An 8,397-nucleotide genomic window follows, 5' to 3' on the forward strand; every position below is an offset into this window, starting at 1 on the left:
CTGCCATAAAACAGAATGAAATTCTCCCATTTGCAACAACATGGATGAGCTTGGAGAAATTTATGCTCAGTGAAATAAGCAAAGAATGGAAGGATAAATACCACATGTACTCACTCATAAGAGGGAGCTAAGAGAGAAAGAAGGAAGGAAAGAAAGACCACAGTGTTGTGTTGGACTTGCAGAGGGAGAGAACATACCTAGGGATACAAAGTGGAGTGGGGAAAGGGGGATGGGGAGGGCGGTCAGGGATAATTTGGTTTGGGGCACGGGGTATAATCACAATTTGTGATAATGGGCATGGTGCCAGTATGGATCTGGCCACCACATTTTAGTCACGAGTGGTGACAATTTGCTATTTACCTCATGAATATTCATAACAAAAAATTTTTAAAAAGAAAATGTAGTGAATTTACTCAATGAAATACTATTCAGCCATAAAAAAGAATGAAATCCTGTCATTTGCAGTAACAGGGATGAGCCTAGAAGACATTATGTTAAGTGAAATAAGCCAGGCACAGAAAGACAAATACTGTATGATCTGGGAATGGTAGGGTGGAAAGGGAATGGGAAGAGGTTGGTCAACAGGTACCAAGTTACAGCTAGATAGGAGGAATAATTTTTCGTGTTCCATGTCACAGTAATGTGACTCTAGCTATTATTGTTAATATTGTATATAATTTTATCATATATAATAGTATATACAATATAGTTTTATATAGTATGTAGTTAATATTTTATATTGTGTTGTAATATTATATATAATTAACATTGCTTATTTCAAAATACCTAGAAGAATTTTGAACGTTCTCACGACAAAGAAATGATAAATATCTGGGATGATGGAATGCTAATTACCCTAATTTGATTATTACACATTGTATACATACATTGAAATATCACACTGTACCTCATAAAAACTGTGTCAATTAAAAAGTAAATAAATAAAATAGGGCAAAAAATCCTTTCTTCATAAATACCACACACCATTTAGTGAATCCTGCTACCTAAGTTATAATTATCTCATCAGTCCCCAAGGTGATTTTGTTTGCTGCAACAAAATTACAGTACGTCCAGAAGAGTATGTACTTCTCTGTCATTTGGTACAAGACAATTTAGCCTATGTGACAAAGGGGGATACCTGATTGTAAGGGTTCTGCCTCCTTTGATTTTCCCCAGTGCTACTGATAGAAGGTTGGAATGACAAGAACAGTATTTTCCAATGTGTGTTCTGTGTAATACTAATCTCTGTAGGTGGTTTTGTTGTTTGTTCACTTTTTTTGTTTTTAGATAAGGGGTTCCATGTTCAAATAAAGTGGAAAATGCTTCATACTACGATTCCCTCTAGGAAATTTGCCATGCACTTTAGGATAGTGAAAGCTTCGAACAGTTCCATGGTAAAGGAATCTGTTTAACCCAGCATTTTAAAACTTATTTACTTTTGGAAGCCCCATTTTCATTTAAAACCTATCACCATTTCTTGTGTTCAGTGGAAGGCTTTTGATAGGTAGATTCATTCTCTTACACACTCATAATTAAGGTTGCTGCTCCAGAGAGTAAAGCCTCATGTTATAGAATTCAGTATTGCTGGTTAGTCTTCTTCAAAATTAAAATCTCTTTGCTAAGACATAGATACAGTAAGGCCAGTGATGTTTTTCCTGTCCAAATGAACTATTAAAATACTAGGATGATTTCAAAACTTCTTCATTATGAGATAGTCAAACAATGAAAGCAGTCAAGAATTGTCACGTGTTCACTCTGAGCCATCCATGGTGCTAAATGTTTTTTCCTGTAACTTCTATGCATAACAGCAACCCTGAAATGTAGGTTGAATGATTCCCCATTTCAGAGCCCAGGGAACTGAATGATAGAAGTTATGTAAATCACCCAAGATCACAGATGTAATAAGAGGCAGATGTGGGATATGAATTCAGGTCTGTTATATGCCAGATTCCATGATTTGGATTTAAAACATGTAAAGTCAGACTGTGTTTTCAAAGCCGAAAATGACATTTCAAAAATCTCAAAATTCTGTATTTGAATAATGTATCAGCTGTGACTCTAAGGCCTTCAGAATTCTCTTTCAGTTAAGGGGGACTCCACCTGCATCGCCAGAGTCACTACACGTGTCATTATAGGTATCACTGACTTAGAGAACAGCCGGTCAGATTAAAGTGCCCTAAGGATCACAAGCATGGATACCTTTAAATTGCAACTTAAGTTTGCCCACTTGCTACATTTCAAGCACATTTCTAGCTTTTTTTCACTGACACTGCTAGAGGCCATTCTATAAGCCACTTGCTTGGGTGCTTATAAATACAGTGCCCTTCAAAGTGGACACTGTATTCGTTTGTGTCCTTCCTCAATCTCACTGGAACTCTATCCATTCCTTTGTTGTGCTCTGGAGAGGTGGATGAAAGACTCTTTTTGTGAACATAATGGAGACACCTCCATGTGCCTCTAGTCCAAAGCTGGCTCCAACTGAAGAAAGATGACATCCACCTAATTACAGGTTACTTTTATTACACATTTATTATATGTGAGGTATGTTCTAAGTGTTTTACATGGATTAACTCATTTAATCCTCATGACAACTCTGTGAAGGAGGTATTATTGTTATCCTCATATTTCAGGTGAGAAAACCGAGGTTCAGAGAGGTTAATTACACAGCTGGTAAGCTAAGTCTCAATCTCAGGTCTGTATGACTCCAGATCATGTGCTATTAATGATTACATTATACTAGTCTTGCTACACCCAGATTAGTCTTTTTCCAGCCAGAATCTTGCTTTTGTTGTCAGTATACTCATAGCCTCCTCCCAGCTCTGCCACTCTGGTCAATAACTATCTAGTTTGATGGTTCTCCAACTTGCCTTCGTTGCATCAGACTTACGTAGAGGTCTTGTGAAAACAAAAATTACTAAGCCCCATCCCTAGAGATTCTGATTTAGGAGGTCTGGCTTTGGGCTTAGTGAGCTGTGAATTTGTATCACTGACAAATTCCCAGTTGCTGTTCCAGAGACTACACTTTGAGAACCACTGATTTACTGTAATTGCTTATTTAGCCAACTTTTCTTCATAAGGCAGTTTCCTCTTGAGCAACACTGCTTTTTCTCTATTTATTAAAATAGAACTAAATATTTCCTTTTTGCTCCATTTAAAACATCATCTAAACATTCACATCTCCAAGTGTTTTTTAAAAATTAAATTATATTGAATTGCCAAATAATGATTGTGTGTACTTATGGGGTACAATGTGATATTTTGATCTATGTATACATTGTAGAAAGAGTCAATCAAGCTAATTAACATATGCTAATTAAAATATCCATCACCTCACTTTTCATTTCTTTTGTGGTGAGGATGTTAAAAATTATTCTTTTAGCAATTTTGAAATATACAATACAGTATTAACAGTGGTCACCATGCAGTGCAGCAGATCAGTAAACTTATCCCAGTGAGTTTTTAAAAGCAATTTCACTGTACTGTGTCTTGATCATATTCTTGAGCGTGAGTTGTTTCGCACACAGGTGTGATTTCAGCGATTTACCTCCATTTAATTCCCCTAATGACTTATAGACCACACCCCACCCTTGCCATTAGCATCATTCCTTAAAGGCTTTATGTGCTATTTAATTTAATTAAAGAAATGGCAAGTTGAAGTATATTTACCACAGGAATACATAATGAGAGGCAATATGGCTGGGGGATTTAGTACATGACCTTTGTAATTAGACCTGGGTTTGAGTCTCAACTTTGCCCGTTAACTAGCTGTGTAACTGTGCTCAAGTGAGCTAACTACACTGAGCTCTCTATTTCTTATTTGTACAATGGGGGATGATAATAGTATCAACCTCACGAAGCTATAAATAAGATTATGTATATATACTACTAGTTTATATTAGTGATTGTCAACCTCTAATCTTCAGACCAGTTGGGGCGCCAGAAAATTATTGTGAGGGATCCATGACACTGTGTGCACAACAGTGTCTGCAGATAGAATCATTGAGAAGTAGCGTGTGTATACTATTTATACTAGTCCATTTCTGTTACTTATAACAAAATACATGCAACTGGGTATTTTATAAAGAAAATGAAATGTATTGCTTACAGTTTCTGAGGCTGGGGAGACCAAAGTCAAGGGAACACAACTGGTGAAGGTCTTGGTGGTGGTGACAGCGACGACAGAGTATCACATTGAGAAAATAGTGGAACAGAGAGAAACACCTCCTCCTTCACTCTACTTTTAAAGCCTTCAGAACCACGCCCCTGACCACCATTTTTAACCCATTTATTACTACAGGGTTCTGCAATGTAACCACCTCTTCAAGGGCCCACCTTTCAATTACCATAATAGGATTTCCCACCCTCTTAACACAGTCACAGTGGGGGCCAAGTTTTGGGGGGACACTATCCAAGGCACTGCTTGTATATATTCATATGTGTGATTTATTTCTAACTTATGTAGATGCTAATTTACTTAGTAAAATCAAATTCACTTACAGATATTACTGAATTTGTAATAACTTTCTGTCATTTAGTGTGTATGTATTCATCAGCAGATATTTTAAAATAATCACCTTTTTTTTACACTTAAAAGGAACCTTCACAGTTTAAAAAGTTGTGAAACACTGGTTCATCTGAATAATGTATTAACACACTGTCCCCTAGCAAAGAGTAGTCCCTTGAAAGAGGGGAGCCTGGGTCAATTTTGATGAGCAAAAGTGAAAGAGAAATTTCTAGAGCATTGGGTCTTGCTTAAGGAGGGCATAATCTAGAGGGCTTCTTTAGTGGGGACACGCTGAGAAATGAAGGTCCAGTGTGAGGATAGTAGTCAGGGAGGAAGAAGGGGTCAACAACAACTTTTGCCCAAATGCCCAGAGAATCTACTGACCAGCTTATCTGTTTTTAGGTGCTAAGGGTTTCAAGTGAACAACCATCCATACCAGCAGTGTAAACAGCCTTCTAGAAGGAATATGGAAATTCATTAGGATAGCAGAGCCTGTCTCCCTGTGGGACTTGGGTGCCTAGTACAGGAAAATGCACTGTTGCTTTATTCTGATTACATTATCTAGTCAAATCCCTCCAGAATGAAAAGCAAACGGCCACTGAAATAGGAAAGAATTGGTGGCAGGAGTGAAATTTAGATTCACTTCGATAGAATAATTATCTTCAGGGGTTTGTGCTCTGATTGCCACTTAGACTGTATAAAAGTATTGCTGAATAAGGTGCTGAGCAAATTCAAGTGGTCATTAAAAGGACTGTGGGTGGTATCATTAAATTATATCCATTATTCAGAAAAATGTTCCATGCCTTCTTAATAGTCTGCTTCCTTATTGACTTGAGCATTCAGCTGGATTTTTTGGTTTTGTTTTATTTATTTATTTATTTTTAGTATAAGAGGAAGAGGGTAGGTAGCCTTCATAACATCTTGCTGGAACTTCATAGATGCCATAAATATTTATAAATAGGGATAGAATTATAAATATATTTTCCTAGTCTAAAAGTGGAAACTTAAGTTAGCATTCATTATTTGATACAGTTTGGTTATGGCAATAGTATATAGTTTGTTAGCCGTTTAGTGTTGATTCAGAAGGGAAAGGAAAAGTTCTATGTTTTTATTTCTAGGAATAGCTGAATTCAGTTTCATGTAGTTGGTGCTCAAAACATAGCTAGCCAACCGTTTGTAGTTTCTCTTCCAAGTTTCCATTTTCATTCACATTCACTTTTATATAGGCCATTAAAAAATGTGCCTACAAATTTTTTTCCCAATATATCTTATGACAAATATTTACTCTCAAAATTGTTCCCACCTGCAACCCAGAATGCTCCTGAATTACTTTATACTTCTATTCATTGTTCCTGCCATTCCTTAATAAGGACTCAGAGAATGCAGACTCATTAGCATCTGTCTAAGAAAAATAGCATCAGAAAATCAGTTCACTTCCAAAGAAAAGTTATCATATCATGTATTGCAAAGCTGGATAGAAGTTATTTGTACTTTATCTGCTTTTTTGTAGTTAATGCTTCTACTATTAGTATAATTAGTAAACTTTACAACTATAAACTACCCACCAAACAATTATTTTCATTGTCGTGCAAGCCCACAAATTTTAAATCATTTTAGCCATTGTATCACACACTTTTATGTTTTGCTTTTTTAATTAACACATCAATATTTTCCAGGTTTGTCCATCATACTCATGAATCTAATCTCTAATGGCTGCTTAATATTCCATCATGTTGATCTAGCTTTATTTACCTAGCCATTCCCCTTCTTTGGTATGTTTTGATTATCTGTATTATTATTTATTCATTTTCTATTACAGTGACTGAGCAAAAGTTTGACTTGACAATCATTGTCCTCTGGAGTATCAATCCCTAGGTGTTTCTGCTTGACTCTTTCATCGCTCTCATTTCTACCTGGGTTGGTCTGAATTCTGCCAGGTAAAGGATGGTCACCCAATAAAAGATCTTAAGACACAGTATATAAGGTTGCTAGGGGACACCCACAGTGTAGCAAGCTTTCTGTTTGGTTACTTTAAATACACTCTCTCATTTAATCTTCTAAATGTGTCTATAAAAGTGTCTTGATTTATTTACAAACACTTGGGATAAAGATGGATGATGAGTGGGTAGGCAGGGTTACCTCCTGGTGGGAAGGAAGACAGGAGAGAATAATGGGGGTGATGCATTCCTTATACCCATAACAAGCTGTCCTTGCAGGGGGGTGTGTTAGGATAGCCTCCTTTCCTTCTCCCACCCAAACTCTGATATTTGACCTGAACCAACTCCTCTGCCTCAACTACAAAGCTCTACCCTGCACACAGTGTGCTGATTTCTTAATATTTCTTACATAAGTGGATATGGCGATCTTTACATACACACATGCTTGTGCTCAGATTGACAGCAAATCATCTTGTAAACATGCAGAAAAATTAGTGAGATGAGTGACACCTTTAAGATCTTCTCTGTCAGGCCCTATTGTAATAGGTGTCAGCTTCTCACTCCTTAGGGCTGTCAATTGTGCACAATGGTGGCTAAGACTTGTCTGGGTAGGAACTTATTTTTCTCCACTCTTAAAACCAGTATTTGAAGTGTTTCTAAATGGGAGGAATTCTCTCACTCCTCCTGATTTTTGCTCAGTTCAAACTCTCCCTATATGTAAGAAACATCATTCTCCATCCTGCTTGAGCATTAGATCACTGTTTCCCCAGGCCAACCAGCGTGAAGACTACTTTAGGATGCCTTTAAAGAATAGTACCAGAGTTTATCCATTCTTTCTGATTTCATCAGTGTCTGATATTTGTTTGAAAACTGTGGGGACTCAGACTGATTGTTTTAGCCTTTTGCTACCAGCAGTTTTCAGCAATGACCACATAGGACTGACTCTGAGATTTTTATGAATTTGGCTGGTAAAACAGGACAGGGTGTTGAAATATGCAAAGATCTCCTACCATGTGGGGCATCTGATAACCTTAGCATACTGCAGTATGCTTGATTATAGTGGACACACAGGAGTCCAAAGACTCTTTTTGATGGCCGTGACATAAACAATCAGGAGAAGAGAGTAAACAAACTTTACAAGAGCCTCTGGTGATAAGTGATGAATTTAGGATAGGTTCAAGATTATTCGGCTTTTCTCCCTTTATGTCCACCTGTCAAGAAGTATTCGTTAAGTAGCCACACTATTTAAAATCATGTGCAAAGCACTGTGGGAGATATGGTGCTCTATTAAACTGGTTCTTCTTCCTTCAAGCTTAAATTCTAGTTAGGGTGATAAGACATGAAAAATTTGGTAACACAGGAGATATAAATAGTTCAAGGCAATAATAGAAGATGTGTTATGAGACAAAACATTATTATTTGACAAATGAATGGTATGGATAAGTATTCTAGGAATTGCAAGACAGAGCTGAGAGGCATGCTGATATAGTGCCTTTTCTCCAGCTGTTCTCTCTGCCCAAAATGTGCACTTTAGAAATCCCTCCACACCTGTAAAATTCCTATTTACATTTTGAGATACAGTTCTGTCATCACCTATTCATTGCAATCTTTATCAATCCATCTGAACAGGGTTAATCATATTTTCCTTAAGGAACCCATAAAATCTTAAACTCGCTGAGTCTACAAAAGCACATATAAGTATTACATCACTGTAATTATTTGTTTACATGTTGGACTCCACCAGACTGAGACCCTCGAGGGTAGGAACAATTTGATATTAATTTATCTTTCTGTCCTGAGAATATATCTTAGAGTTGGGCACATAGTCAGTGTTCAATATACTTGCTGAAATTAAATAAATTGAGAGCACTGGACTAGTTTGATATAATTCCATTTGTTTATTTTTTCTCTGTTACTTGTGCTTTGGGGTTCTTATTCATAAAGTCTTTGCTCAGT

This window comes from Cynocephalus volans, chromosome X (assembly GCF_027409185.1).
Source record: "Cynocephalus volans isolate mCynVol1 chromosome X, mCynVol1.pri, whole genome shotgun sequence".
Taxonomy (NCBI): domain Eukaryota; kingdom Metazoa; phylum Chordata; class Mammalia; order Dermoptera; family Cynocephalidae; genus Cynocephalus; species Cynocephalus volans.